General features: G+C 52.3%; 1 protein-coding gene across 1 annotated transcript in view; it reads left to right on the plus strand.

Annotated features, from left to right (window-relative positions):
* Positions 1-494: 494 nt before the first annotated feature.
* Positions 495-15,622, plus strand: part of KLHL25 (kelch like family member 25) — a 47,970-nt gene continuing 32,842 nt past the window's right edge. The window contains exon 1 of the mRNA XM_059915396.1: positions 495-623. The gene's annotated coding sequence lies outside the window, so the exon portion shown is untranslated. The remainder of the gene's footprint in view (positions 624-15,622) is intronic.

A 15,622-nucleotide genomic window follows, 5' to 3' on the forward strand; every position in this document is an offset into this window, starting at 1 on the left:
GGAGCTTAGTGAGAAATGACACTGGTAGGAGAGCTGAAGTACCCTGAAAAATACATATTCCAAGCACAGATGGGGTTCAGTGGCTGAAGAAAATCCCGAACACTGAAACGAGCTCAGAATAAAAAGAAACGGTTTCCTTAACGCTTTCACAACTAAAGGTGTGTCTCCGCAGACCAGGTACAGAAGACGCATTTGCAATCTACAGAGCTCCCTCCTTCGGAAAGCTCTGGAACACAGTCGGGTTTTGTTCGCAAACTTCGGCCGCGGGGGCGGGCAGGGGCCTGCCCCTTTAAGAATCTGGTCGAAGTCCTTTTCCTCTCCCTGCCCCCCCTCGCGGTGCCGGGGAAGCCCAGCGCCCACCCCTTTCTCCTCTTGCGGGCTTAACTACGGGTTCGGCTGCCCATCCGTCACAGACGCGCCGCCTCTGATTGGCTTCGGGCCGGGAGGCGGGGCGGGAAGGCCCGAGAAACTAGTTTGTTGGCGGCGCCCCTGCTGTACCGCAGTAGCAGCGCGCTCAGCGGCTTTTGCGAGCCGGGGGAGGGGAGCGGCGGTGGCGAGGGCTGCGGAGCCTCGCGCGGGCGGCTAGGGGCCTCTGAGCACGGCGGGTGGCGACGCCCCGAGCGGTGAGTACCCGGGCTGGGCTGGGGGCGCCGTCCTCGGGCCGGTCTAGCCGCGCGCCCGGCCGCCGGCTTTGGCACTTGTCACCACCCCCCACCCCGGGCCGGGACCGGGAGCGCCGGGTCCTGCGCGCCCCGCCGTGGGAGCCCCCGGCAGAGTGAGACTCGCGGGACCGCGTGCCCCGCGAGCAGCACAGCGGGGCTCGAGTCCCTGGAACCGCCTCGGCCACCTCGGGGTCTCGGGGGGCTGGAGTCGGGGACAATGGTGGGGAGTGGAGGTCTGTAGAGAGCCGTCCCCTCCCCAACCCCGCTCCTCCCTCCTCGTGAGTGCCTGGGGACCCGGCGAGGGTATTTGCTGAAAGCTCTGAGCGAGAGAATGAATTGTTTTGCAAATGGATGTAGCGCGCGGGAGCTGCAACTCTTTCCCCTGGGAGCGCTTGATTCATTGAGTTCGCAGACTCTCTTTTTAAAAAATTACTATCGATCCTGGAAAGAGGAGGCTGTCTGTCTTTGAGGATGTGAGCAGCCCGGCTTTGCGCCGCGGGCAGGGCGAAGTCCCCGCGCACTTGACGCCGAGGGCCAGATGGCTGCCTGCCTCGAGCAGAGCGAGGGCAGAGGGGTTTAATCAAGGGAAAGGTCGTCCACGCGAGCCCGGCCCGGAGTCTCCTGTGCCCCGGCCGTTTACGTCCCACCTGACAGGGCCCCTCGTTTCTGTTTAGAGAGCTGTGGAGCAGCAGAGGAATGGTCACCCGTCCTAAGCCCCGCCCACCTGCCCCCCAGGGTGGCCTCCACCCTAGCAGGTCCAGATCAAGCTTTCTCTGGCCCCGGCTGTCCTGTTCACCCCATCTTGCCCTGGCTCCGGGACCCCACAGCACTTGGGCACGCCCCCCACTCCTTTTCCCCCTCGTGGTTGCTTGAGAAGCTTTCTGGTTGGGACTCTGCCCCCAGGGGCACCATACAGTTTTGTGCTGGTGCTTCAAAGAACCCAAAGTTCATTTCCACTATCTTTGAGCAGAGGAATCTTTATAGAGATCTTAACAAAGGGGGTGGGTGGGGTGGGGGGCGGGGCCCGACCCAGGGGTGGGGCCCGACCCAGGTCCCTCGCAGGTTTAACGCAGCCACTCTTGGTCCTGCTGGGTTGCTTTTGGGTAGGGGGAAGGCTCCCTGAGCTTTGGCCCTCCCTGGTGAGTCAGGGCAGAGAAGGCCAGGTGTCTGGGCCTTTTGGTTTCGATCTGGTTCTGGCGGCGTGACTGGGGGAGGGAAGTTGCCAGGGGGAGAGGAGGCAGGAACCCCACAGTCTGATCACAGGCCAGACTCTGGTGACTCTGACTTGGGTCAGGCCCTTTGGGACCCTGGGCCTCAGTCTACCCCTTCACAGGTGGGACCGATGCTCTTTGAGGCAAGGTGTGCTGTTAGGATTGCTAAGGGGGTGTTGGTGAAGGCTTGCATTTGGGGACTGGGGAGGAGTAGAACCCAAGGTCCACCCCACCGGGGGCAGGTTTGGTGTCCTTCTAACACCGGGTCCTTGAGTCCCCAAGCCGTGCCTTTGGAGGATGACGGAATCAGTCTTCCGTGCCCGGCAGCTATCTCCGTCTTGAGCCATTCCCTTTGTCAGGAAGTGACTCCATGCAGGTTACTCAAAGGAAGGTAGAGAGAAATGGTAGAGACCTTCTTCCCGGGGCTCAGGCTGCAGCCGGATTTATGTATGCGGGGCAGAGAGAGGAGCCGCGGGCGAGTGGCACGCTCCACCTCAGAGGCGGCTTCTGCAGCCTGATGCCCCTTAATAGCATCTTAAACCTGCGGGCGCTCAGTGTGGGAGAGGAGAGCAGGAAGAAAGAGGACTATTACCCGGGCCTTGGACTTCCTGGTCTGCAGCGAAAGCAGGAGTGGTTCTTCCCATCTATTACCGTGATGCACGATGGGGGGGGGGCGGCGGTCAAAGGGAGTGGTGGTTTGTTCATTCATTCGTGAATCGATTAATTGATTCATGGTTTGAAGGGGCTTGATTGGGACCCTGCCTTCGGGGAGCTCCTGGACCAGGTGTGCTGGCATGTATGTGGGTTAGAGGCCCTGACACACCGAGGTGTGCACAGTACCCCAGTGACAAAGGCAGCAAGGGGAGCTGAGGGGACACAGGAGGTGCGCGGGTGGTGAAGGCTTCCTGGAGAGAGGATGCCTTGATTAAGTAAAGATGAGAAAGGCATGTCATGGGCTACCACCTCCCCCCACCCACTCACAGTTCTCCCAGAGGCCATTTCATTGCCAGCCTCCAGGCAGGTGCAGGTTGAGGGCAGAGAGCATGCAGGTGGGAGGTGATGGAAAGGTTCACCTGGGACTATGGTGGTCTGGCCCAGGAGTCCCCCAGGAAGATGGGTGGCTTCTGGATACAGCCGACCTGCTCAGGGGATCATGGGAGAACCCACCCCACCAGCCCCAAAGACCAGCCCATCGCCTGAGCCGTTAGTCCCACGGTACCAGCCCTCAGTGTGGGTGTGGCCTGAAAAAGGAGGGGGCTAGCAGAGCTGGCACAAGAAAACAGAGTGGCCAGACACAATGAATTGGCTGATTGAGATGCTCCTTTTCATCTAATGTGGTAAATTTCATAATTGAATTGCCTTAGGCAACCAGGGCTGTTGAAGTGTTTTCCCAGCCAGAAAACACTTAGTTGGGACAGCTAGGGGCGGGGGTGGGGAGAGTGTATGCATCCACGGCTTTTACTCACAGCATCCCAGCTGGCCTTTTCCCTTAGGAATCTGGGTCTGTCCCCAGGTGATGGAAGTCAGCCCAGCCTCCCCTGTAGGTTCCACTCCCTTTCCTAGACCACCTGGCCCCTGAGCAGCACTGCTCCCACCCCAATCTAATATGTAGCTAAAGCTGATACCTGTCACCTTCAGGCACTCACCTTGCCAGACTTACTCCAGGTCCCTTAGCTGTTAGGAGCATGGAAGGGGGATTGTGGGATGGAGGGCAGAGAGAGGGCTCAGGGATGGGAGGGTTTCCTGTTATTAAGTCTCTTCAGCACCAGGTTGGGGGTTGGGGGGAAGAGCATGGGCTCTTTGAACTGGACTCGGGTTCAGATGTTGCTTATGTGTCTGTGGTCAGCCCTCTCCTGGGGTCCCAGCCACCTGCACCCACCCTGCCCCCTCCCTCTAGTGCCAGTAGACGCTGTTCTTTCTTACTGCTAAACCTTTCCTTCCCAGCCCTGTCAGTGACCTTTTGGATGAAAAATGGTAGGCATGTGTGGCTCACTAACCTGTTTTTAAAAGTGCCAGCTCCGTGGTCTCAGAAATCTAGCTTAGTTGGGAAATTTCACTGTATTTTCTGCAAATACATAAAAATCTCCCAAGCCATTCTTTCCCCCAACGATGGTCTCCTGCACCTCTGGGACAGAGTTTAGATGAGGCTCTCTGGGCCCCACCCTGTTTCAGCGTGACTGAGGCCCAAGGCCAGCTCCACCTCTTCACCAGCTATCCCGCAGATGGAACCCTCACACCTGGACTGTGTCAGCAGAAGGAGCACTTAAGTGGGGGTCTGGGAGTCCTGCTCTGCCCCTACCTGGCTGTGCAACTTCCTGTAGGTCCCCTTACCTCTATGGGCCTCGATTTGCTCTTCTGTAAAATGGGTGGATGTTCTTCGGTACAATGCTACTATTAAATGTCTTGCTGTAAAATCTCAAAAGGTCTTGTGTCCTCTGGTATTAAGTAGTTTTATAAAGCTTGAGTTACTTGCATAGTTCTCTTGGGCAGGAAGAGGGAGAGGTAGCCGGTAGAGTGCAGAGGGGCTGAATTAGAAGGCAGGAATCTGGCGTCCTAGCTCCAGCTCCGCCTCTGATGGGTGCTGTGGGCCTTTGGGCAGCTCGCCTTCCTTCTCTGGGCCCTCATTTTTCCACCTGTAGAATGAAAGTGTTGTAGTAGGCAGGCACCCCATTTCCTTTCCTTTCTTGGTGAGTGGAAACTGAGTCAGACTTTCCCAGTAACTCCAGAGGGACAGGGCTCTCTCCTTCCTTGGTCCCCTGCCTCTGTCCACTGCCTTGGAGTTTGGGGCCCAGGTGTGAAGGGCAGCAGGTGTGGGAGCACTTAAGTTGACACCCCCCACCCAGCCCGGAACAGATGGGGTGAGACCTAGCCTGCGGAGTGTCCCCTGGGCATAGAGCCTAGGGCCACCTCTGAAAGGAGAGGTGGTCAAAGACCTCCTAGGGGGCAAGAGGGATCTTGAGGGAGCCCAGGGGGACAGAGGAGGATGCCTTCTGCACGCAGCACTTTGCCAAGGAGGCGCCTGCAAGACCAGTCTGATGGCTCCTCCTGCGAGGAGGCGGTAGGCGGGGGCTGAGCAGGGCCGTGGGAGAACTGTGTCAGCGACTGCCAAAGGGAGGACCCCTTTGTCGCTCCCCACCCACCTCTGTCTGCCAGGAAGTCACCTTGGACTGTCAGCCGCCCGCCCCTCAGAGTAGGATTCGGGATAGGATGGAAACTCAAACTCAGACTTGCTTATTTTCTGCCTGCTCCTGTTGGGCCCCCAGGGAGAGGCTGACCACAGATCAATCTAGGCTGAAAGGAATTAATTTCCTAATTAAGATAAGAAAGGCTTGGCTCATTCAAACCCCAGGACGAGCTGCCTGCCCGATTTGCAGTTGGCCAGGTCAGATCTGTCTGGGCAGGAGTGAGGGCCAAGAGACGGAGGAGCTCTTTTTCTAGAAAGCCATGGCGATTGCATCCTGCATCCAGAGTTCAAGTTCTGCTGTATCCCAGCTGGGCTTGCGAGACCTTGGGCAACAAGTCCCTTAACCCGTGAGCACCTGTATTGTTTGCGGCTTTGGAAATCCGAGGGAGTGAGATGTACAGCTCCATTCAGGCAACAGACATTTATTCAGCACCTTCTGAATGGCTCACCCTGGACAAGAAAGTGGGAAGGGAAGTCAGGTTCAAAGAGGGTCTGTACTTGCAAGCTCGGCCTCTGGCCTGGGAGACAGACAAGTAGTCAGGTGGTTATGGGTCAGCGCTAGGCTGTGAGTGGCGTGGCCAAAGCCATTGGACACGTGAGGAAATGGACTGTCGTTTGTATCTCGATTCCTAATGTGGCCAACGAATGTTTTTTGCCGTCTGTTTTCTGCCAGGCTCTGCGATGCAGCAGAGAACAAGGCAAGGTCCCCACCATCCTGAGGCCCCCATTCAACTGGGGGAGGCAGATCACAGATGGATAAAATAAATAGAGCTGCAGTTGGGCTGCAGAAGGCGGACGGGGAGGTGTGAGGAAAAGGATCAAGGTGGGGCATCTGCTTAGACGAGGGGGCTCTGGGCTGGTGACATTTGAGCTGCAAGATGGCAAGAGGCAGCCGTGGGAAGATCTGAGGAAGGGGGTGCCCAGCAAGTGCACAGGCTGGGAACATCGTGGGCTGGGGAGGGGGTTGAGACGAGACCCAGAGATAGGCTGCAGCCATTCCATTCTGGAATCTTCTGATGCATAGGGAGCCTAAGGAAAACATGTTCCTTTTAAGTTGTTTTATTGTCTTTCATTTCAATCATACATCAGTAGGTTCCCTTTATAAACAAACAATGTAAGAAGAAATGGAGCATGGTATGAAAGTGGCCCCATCCTTGGTATCTGTCAGCAGTTTGGGGCATACTGTTCTCGTCCTCCTTTTCATATACAGATTTTGTGCTTATATAATTTGGATCACACTCAGTACTCCACAGTGTCTGTCACTTACTGTGTGGTGGATCTCTTTCTCTTTTCACAGCAGTGTAATATTCCACAGTGTGGCCAGACCACCATCTTTCAGCTCACAGTCTCCTAACAGGAGACGTTTCGGTTGTGTCTGATTTTTCTTCCCCCCTATACAATCCATGAAGTCATGTACATCCTTGATCATACGTCTTTCTGGTCTTTAAATTTTCATTGTCAAAACCAAGTGCCGTTTGCGAAGACGAATAAGCCAGTTTTCTCTCCCATTGATGGTGTCTGGGAGCCCACTTCCCCACGTCCTCACCACACTTGATATTATCCACATTTTCGCTTTTAGCTAATGTGACGGGGGAAAAGGATCTCATTATTCCTTAAAAAAAAAAATGTGATCCGGTTTATTCAGGCTTTCTCTTTTTATTGTAATCCATCGTTGTTTTTTCCAGAGGATCAAGGTTTAGTGAGCGCTGCCTCTCGCTGGTCTGACCGCGACTGGGGACTCAGTGAAGCCTTTGCCCTGTGTACTCATCTGTGAAATGAGGTCCTTTTAATCCCCGCCCTGCCCCCTGCCAGGCTGCTGCGTTTTGGGCATGGGAAAACATTCCTGAAAGTTCATTTTATGCTGAAAAGCTCTGCAGACATCATGGGTTTTACTAGTGAAAGGCAGATATCTGGAGCCTGGAACATTTGAATGGATGTGAGTGTTTCCAAACAGCCAGTGTGTCCAGGGGAGGGGCTGGGCTGGCTTTAGGTGGTAAGTCTGCCTTGCATCCCTGAGATGGGGAGGGCCTCACCCAGCCGAGTCAAAGAAATGAGCCAGGAGGGCAGAGAAGGTTCTCTTGCTGGTCCTCTAGCTGGTCTAGGGACAGGCTCAGAAAGGGGCATTGGTCACCACAGACTTGATCCCCCATTTATCTGTTGGTAGAGACCAAAGGCTGGGGCTCCTAGAACTTTGTGTATTTCCATGTTTGTTACTTTGGGGGTCCTTGTCTGTTTTCCTGTAACAGGAGGCTTTAAAATAAGCAAAAGATTGACAAAAGGGCCCTTGTACTTGATTCGGAGACAGAAGGAGGGGAAGCTGTGGGGATTGATAAAGGAAGGGTGGGATCAGGGCCAAGGAAAACCAGGCCCTGTGGTCCCTGGGCGGCCTCAGGCCCCATGATGCAGGAGCCAGGGAGCTGGTTGGGCCCCTGGAGGAATTCATCACTGCTGGGATTCAGGTGCCTGGGGATACATAGCTAGGCTCTCCTGTCCTTCCCCAAGTGGACCCTAACACAGCGGGCCGACACCTTGGGGGGCAGCGTCCAGGCTTGGCTGTGATTGCCCTGCTGCCGCCTGGGACCTAAGCCCTGGTGGAGGCTTCTGTTATCCCCAGCAGCCTAACCTGGTTGGGACAGCTGTGGGGAGCTGGGGGGGACTAGGCCACAGACAGGAAGGTGGACAGACATGGGGTGGGTGATAGCAGCGGACGAACAAGCAGATGGACAGAGGGCTTTGGTCGGGAGGCATCCTGCCTTTGTACTTCTGCAGCCAGTGGGCAGGAGGAGAGAAGGCTGAGACCTTGGCTGCAGGCACATCTTTGCATTTGTTAGGCGTCCCATGGTTCTGAGGGTTGCGTTTTTCATGAAGGGAGTGAGGGGAGCCTCTCACTCAGGAGCTGGCTTGAGGGCAGTCGGTGAGGGCAGGGGCAGAGTGGGCTGCCCTTTCTGGGTCCCACCCCACTGCCACCCCCGGCCCAGCCTGCAGGGGTTTGTGGAGTCAGAGTGAGGTCGAGTCGCCAGGTTTTGTTTCAGGCACCAGGATCGACTGGTCTGTCCATGTTGCAGGAAGTAAAAAAGTAAAAAAGCTATTTTTACCGCTCCAACTAGGACTTTTTACAGGAAGGTACAATTACAAGCAAAATGTCAGGGTTTGGCTGGCGAGCTGATCCCTGGGAGGGTGCCACAGGCCAAGGCAGGGACGACGGCAGTGTCGGTGGGTGTGTAAAGCGAGACTCATTTGCACGTGGACACATCCCTACCCTGGGTGCTGGGTGGCTTCCTCTGAACCGCTTGCAGTGTCTGTATAGTTTTCCTCTAGGCAGAAGAGAGGCCTTTGCCGGGATTTGTCCAGGTAGGTGCACCTGAACACGTTATGATTGGCTGGTCACGCGATTATGAAGCCAATCTGGGGAGCTGTAAGCCATTCTGTTCCGGACTGCTCAGGACGTTGAAATTTTGTTAAATGAAATTATTGAGAACCTACGGTGTGACAGCCACACTGCTAAGTGCTAGAGGTAGAAATGGATCAGACAGACCCCGCCCTAGAGCGTCACCCATGCAGCATTAAGGATGCAGAAAGTGCCATCCCCGAACCCTTTGGACAAGCACCTGGTATGTTTTTAATTCATATGCATTATGGCCAGAGGCCAAGCAGGGCTTATGTTAGCTTCTGTTGTGGCCTAACGGATCACCACTAACTTAGTGGCTTAAACAATACCTATTTATTAGCTCACAGTTCTGTAGTTCAGAAACCTGGGCTGGCTCAACTGGGTTCTCTGCTTAGGCTGTCACAAGTCCAAGGTCAAGTACCGGCTGGACTGGGCTCTTATCCTGAGGGTCTGGGGGAGAATCTGCTTCCAGACTCATTCAGGTTGTTGGAAGAATCAAGTTCTTGGTGGTTGTAGGACTGAGGTCCCTCTCTCCTCCCTGGCTGTCAGCTAGGTGCTGATCTTGGCTCCTACAGGCTGCTGCATTCCATGCCAGATACCCCCTACCCCACCCCATCTCTAAGCAGCAGTGGAGCGTCAGATCCTTTCCCGCTTCAGATCTCTGACATCAACTTCTGCAATCAGCTGAAGAAAACTCTGCTTTAAAGAGCTCATGTGATTAAGTCAGGCCCACTCAGAGCATCTCCCTATTTTAAGGCCACCTGATTAGTTAGTAACATCATTAATTATATCTGCAAATCCCTTTGCTATGTAGGTAACATGGTCACAGGAGTAAGACCAGGGATGGAGATCAGGGTTCCATTCTTGAATTTTCCTGCCCAGGGCTTGTGCCAACAGGGGCTACAACAGCAACAGTATTGATAACAGCAGGTCTCATGAATAGAGTGAATTTTGTGTGTCCCACCGTGCTGGGCTCTTTGCATGGACCTTCTCATTTAATTCTCAGGATAGCACATTGACACTTATTCCACCCGCCCCGTTTTCCAGATGAGAAAAACTGAGGCTCAGAGAATATAAGTACCTTGGACCAGTCATACAGGTAGAAACAGCAGTGCTGGGATTTGAGACCAGGACCTTAGCACCTAACCACCCCCTCAGGGTGCTCGAGGCCAGCATCTCCAGTTTGATTACTGTGATTTGCAGAACACTATGTAGGACAGCGATGAGGGTTGCTCTTTCCCATCCAGCATTTAAAATACTTAAATATGAAACATACCAATCATATTGCAGGTTAACACAGCAGACGCTGAGGGCCTCTCACGTGGATCTTTTTGATTCTTATTCCAGTGGGTATTTGTGGTTAATCTACTTCCCATTCAGCAATATTATTGATCTAATGTATTCCAGGCAGCAAAGATGACACAGAATAGTGTCCTCGATGAGTTGAAAATAAAAATAAAGGCAGAGTACCCAATGCCCTGAAGGAATAAATAATGCTGGACTAGAGAAGAACCCTCACAGCACCGCAGCAAAGGGCCAACGGGTATTAGAATGTTAATTGCAGGAGACAAGACAGAAATGTTCTCTTTACTCTCTGCCATGTTCCTGGTGCATAGCACAGGGCCCAGCACATGGTAGGTGCTCAGAAATTCCTTGTCAGGTTAATTTTTTCAGTATCTACTATGTACGAGGCCCTGTACACGCCAGACAGATGTCAAGTCCAGGGGAGAGTGTGAGCGTGAAAAGAGAGGGCTTATGGAGAGAGGGAGTGGGGATGGGAGAGCTAGAAAGTCCAGCATGTGCCCCAGCGAGTGGTGGGGGAGAGGGGCTGGGGACCAGATTGCACAAGGCTTGGATGTCCAAGCCTCCTTGAAGCTTTTGAGCAGGAGAGAATGGTGGTCAAAAGTAAAGACCAGATTGCCTGGAGTGGGAGAGACTGGGGACAGGGCCTGTTCATAGCCCATTCCGCAGCTGTGAAGTCCTCACCTTGTTTCCGACGCAGGACTAGCCACACAAGGGACCCGGGAAGGAGGATTTAATGGAACTTGGTGGCCGAATGATACGCTAAAAATGTATGTACGAATGAGTTGCAGTTTCTGGGCACCCATGTATTTGGCTATAAATACACGTTACATATGTAATTTCAAGAGACCAAGAATCATCAACTGCCAAGCCCAAGGGCAGCAGCCTGTGCATGGCCCCTGTAGTTTGCCGTCTCAGGCGCTGCCCTCTGCAAACCACCGAGGTCTGTTATTTGGGGGAAAATGAGGGGTCCTGTGGTGAGAAGAAAGCATCTGGTGATGGAGGGAGGGGCAGAGCAGGCTGGGTTCTTCGAGGGGAGGCCGGCCAGCGGGGATCAGGGGACGCCAGCTCCTGTGCCCACACGTCCATTCAGGCTGGGGAGGGGCCGAGACCCTCCGGGCAGGTGATTCCACTCTCACTGCCCTTCACTTTCCATGGCAGTTTCTTTTTCGAGTCCTTTTAAAAAAACATGGTTAATGTGTGGAAAATGAGGAAGTTTTGCTAACCCACTGTTCTCACCGTGTGGTCCCGGAGGGTCCCTGGGATTTTTTCGGGGTCCACGGGGTCAAAACTGTATTCATAGTAACACCCAGATATTATTTGCCTTTTTCACCCATTCCCTCCAAGTGCATAACCCCGTGACCCAATGTCTTCCAGATGACCATTGCATGAAGTTACTAAATATGCATGGGTAAGTGAGCCAGAGTGCAAGACAAACCAGGAGACGGGAAGGTCATGGAGTACACAAGTGCACCACACAGGCTCAGGTCCCACGCTGCAGCTAACCTTTAAGGAACTAGTGCTTGACAAGTCTTAGTGTTTTGTCAAAGAGGAATATCCAAAATGATCTGAAAAGGCTCTTAAAATCTGTTCCCTTTTCCAACTCCCTGTCTGTATGAGGCTGGATTTTCTTCTAGTCTTCAATGAAAACATTTTACAATGTTTAGGAGTATGGGATTAACACTTACACACTACTATATATAAAATAGGTAAGCAATAAGGATTTACTGTATAGCACTGGGTACTATATTCAGGATCTTGTAATAACCTATGATGGAAAGTAATCTAAAAATATATATATAACAATCACTTTGCTGTACACCTGAAACTAACACAATATTGTAAATCAGCTATACTTCAATTAAAAAAAAAACACGACATTTTACAACAAATTGAATGCAGAAGCAGTTAGAGAGTCTGGCCACTATTCTCAATAAAATAAATTTTTTTTTGGAAACTAGATTTATGAAAAACAACTGTTACTTATGCTAACATACAATGAGTTTATTACTGTTCTTCAGGTAACTAGTATACATTTCAATTTTGTCTCAGTTTTAATTTTGTCTGTGATAAATATCAATAGGTTAAACCATGTAACAGAAGCCCCTTAGGGTCCTCAATCGTTTTCAAATTGTAAAAAGATCCTGAGACCAAACCATTTGAGAACAGGTGTGCTAGGCAAAGCCCTTGCAAGCTGGGGCCTGGGTGTGGGCCCTGAACCCAGCTCTGTTCATCTGTTTTCCCCTTTTAGTCCCTTGGCAATCCTGCGAGGTTGGTGTGATTATTTTCACGTCCATTTTACAAATGTGGAAACCGAGGCACTGAGTATCTAAATACCCAGCACAAGCCTTGCAGTATAGAGGTGGCAGTGCCAGCAAGCAGGGAGGTGCCAGACCAACGTCCCTGTTCCCCAGGCAGGGAGGAAGGCAGGCGCCCGAGAGAGAGCTTGTAATGCAGGCCTGGTCTGCGTCCTCAAGTTACGTGCTGTTGGATGTAGTGCGAGTTCTTCAGGGTGGCCGGGGCCTGGCAGGCGGGGAGGCACACTTCCACACCCTTCCTCCTTTCCTGAGGCCCAGGAAGGCAGACTCAGGTTTGCTAAGTGGCAGCGAGGCACTTGGGAAATCAAGTGTTTTTCATTAAAAACAGCATCTCCTGTTCAGGCACACACGGCGTTTGCAGCCAGGAAGGCAGTTCTTCTTTCTAAACAGCCCATGTTGTGCCTTTCGAGCAGGGACTTTGGAGCAAAACAGCTTTGAATACTGAGGACGTGTGCGCGTTTCTTACCTTCTCTGAGCCTCAGTTTGCCCACCTGTACAATAGGGACCGTGACGCCTCAAAGAGGTGCCGTAAGGATGAAATGAAAGAAGGCATGTACAGGGCCTGGGGCAAAACATCGCTCACAGCCAGGTTCGAAAAAAGTGACCCCGGGACTTCCCTGGCGGTCCAGTGGTTAGGACTCAGCACTGCACGGGGCACAGGTTCGACCCCTGGCCGGGGAACTAAGATCCCACATGCTGCGTGGCACGACGCAAAAAAAAAAAAAAAAAGTGACCCTGCATCTGGCACAGTGTCCAGCAGGTTCAGGGGTGTGTGCGGTGGGGACAGCCTCCCCGCCCTTCTCCCCAGTGGTAGCTATCAACCCGTTTCTCACCCAGCCTACCAGAGACAGTCTGCAACCTCAGCAGGTGTGTGTGTGTGTGTATTACGTGTCTATGTGTATGACTAGGTAGTCGGTTTTTAACAGCTGTAAGAGATGGCATCCTATTCATAGCACTTCTCATTTTAGCAGAGAAAGCCAGTTGCTTATTTTTATATATATATAGTTCTGTAGTACTCCATTGTATGAATGAACCACCATTTCTTTAACTGGGCCTCTTGCCTGTGAACACTGAGCCTGTTTCCAGCCTTTTGCTTGCAGCCAAGAGGGAACTTGCAAGTGTGATGGAGGGCAGGATTCCTGGGCATGGAGAGGCTGGGGCAGAGGGCTTTTGTCATTTTGAAAGCTCTTACCAAAGTGCTCTCCAGCTACACCCCCCTGCCCTCCTCCCTCTCCATGGGAGGGGAGAAACGGAGCTGTGTCTTGGGCTTTAGCAATTGAGGCACATTCCCATTCTGGTTCGACAGTAGCCCTGGCAGCCTGGAGTAGAACGAAGCTTTTAGAGCACAGGGAGAAAGAAATCCACGAACAAGTAGCCGGTGCTTGACTTTTTTTTTTTTTTTTTTTTCCTTCTGTCCTGTTCTGCGTGTGCATTTTCCTCCCAGGCTGTCACTCCAGGTGGCTCACTGAAAGTGATATCTAGGCCACAGTGCTTTTAATGACTCCATCTGTGGGCCTCTGCGACTCTTTCAGGGGACCAGACAGGAAGAGAGACAGCCTCCCTCCAGGCCCCCAGCCTCCCTCTGTTTGCCAAGGGCCCGGCCAGTCCTGCTGAAGAGGGAGGAACCCGGGACCAGGAGGTGATGTTTGCTTTGTACGGGGGCTGTTCTCTGCCCCTGCTTGTTTCTCTCTGTCTCACTCTGGATACGTGAAAGGAAACAAGCGATTTCAACAGATGGGCGAACCTGAGCACCAAGTTCTTTGTCCCCTCTGTGGTTAGACCAGGGATGTCCATTTCATTGGCCCCGCTCCCGTCTGCAGCAATAACTGGGCTTGCAGACCCCCAGCCTCGGGGGCCAGAGACAGTCCAGGCGGCTCCACTGAGCTGAGGGGCAGCAGGATGCGGCAGTGGAAGCCAGGTGGCAGGTTCTCTCGGCCCTGCCCTGCCGAATTTGGAGGAGTCTGAGCCACTCCTCACTTAGCTGAAAGAAGCCTCTTTGTTGCAGGGGTGGTTTCATTAAGCATGGTAACCAGAGCTTCTATGACAGTATGACGTCAAACATCTGTAATTCTTCTCCAAAGATTTTTATCTCAAGAGAATACAGTGATTCATAATACACCACAGCAAAGATGTTATTTGTTCGTTGGATACAAATGCAAAACTATGGATGGATGAATTAGTAAGTCATGGTGGTTATATACTTCACAGACATTAAAAATTACAGCTGACAACCCCAGAGACACTGGGATAAACCAACCGGTTCATCCCAGTGTCTGCACGCAGGAGACCCCTGATCAATCTGTGTTCAGTGGTGAATGAAGGATAGGAGCGCGCAAACTCTGTGAATGGTAAAAACAATGTGAAATTGTATTCTATAATTGCAACAATGTAAAATGGTTGTTTTGGGATAAAAGCTGAAGATAATGAGCCAAGTGAAAATAGTCATTGTGTTTTCAGTGTGTCTCAACCTTATCACTTCCCCCCACAAACCTTTTTGGACCTTTTATTCCTAATTGCACTCAACCCCCCTCCCCCACCATAAATTTTAATACCAGATACGCTATAAGTCTGTCTGTGTTCTGTACGTATGTCTGTGCTTTGTACCTAAAACAAGTAAGATTTTTTTCTGTCTTCCAAGAACCAGTTTCTGCCTCCTTAGGACAGTGTTCCTGCCCACCACCTCCTGACCCCCTCACCCCCAACGAGAACGTCTGTGTCGGGGCTGTGATTCCTGGGGATTGTCGTCTTTTGTGTCTTGCCTTCGCTTTTGTGTTGTCTTCTCAGTAAAAATGACTGAGCTCCTGGGTGTGCCTGCTGGCCTATCTCACTTGGTTCGTGGAGCTCGCGCTCAGAAGAGGGGGTCCTGGGCAGAACAGGGGGCACCAACCATCTGTGGCTGCGTCTGCTGGGCTGGGCGTGTGGCTGGGCTGTCATTACAGGGAGTCATTCCCACATCTCGCTGCCCGGTGTCCCAGCCTTCAGACCAGTGCCTAGTACATAGTAAGTGCTCAGTCACTATGACTTACTGGTAGTAGCACTGTTGTCATTACCATTCATCTCTGAGCTGCTGTTTTCTGATCTGTAAATTACAAAACTAAGAGGGCACATGGCAGGATCGCACCTCTGGTGCTGTCCCGGTGAACGAAGCCACGTGACTCGCTTTAGCTAATGAGATGGGGACAGAAGTGATGTGCGTCTTTCTAAGGCCAAGCACCGAATTGGCAGTGCCACTTTCCAGAGCGTTCTCTGTTTTCCCATTAGCATGGTGACTGGTGACATGGCGACTACTCTGTCATCTGGGTCCCTGGGAGTGACAGTGATGAGAAGAGTACTCTCTCCTCCCCTCCCGCCCCAACCACCAGCTAACCCACAGCGCATGTAGCGTAAGCACGAAGTGTCTTTGTCCCCAAAGCCACCGAGATTCGGGGGTGTTTGTTGCTGCAGCACAACCTAGCCCATCTTTTTTTTTTTTTTTTTTTTTTAAATATCTACCTTGTTTCTTCATTGATTAATACATTCAATACAATCTTTTTCTTTTTTTTTAAACTTTGGATTTA

The sequence above is a fragment of the Balaenoptera ricei genome, chromosome 2, assembly GCF_028023285.1.
Source record: "Balaenoptera ricei isolate mBalRic1 chromosome 2, mBalRic1.hap2, whole genome shotgun sequence".
Lineage (NCBI taxonomy): Eukaryota > Metazoa > Chordata > Mammalia > Artiodactyla > Balaenopteridae > Balaenoptera > Balaenoptera ricei.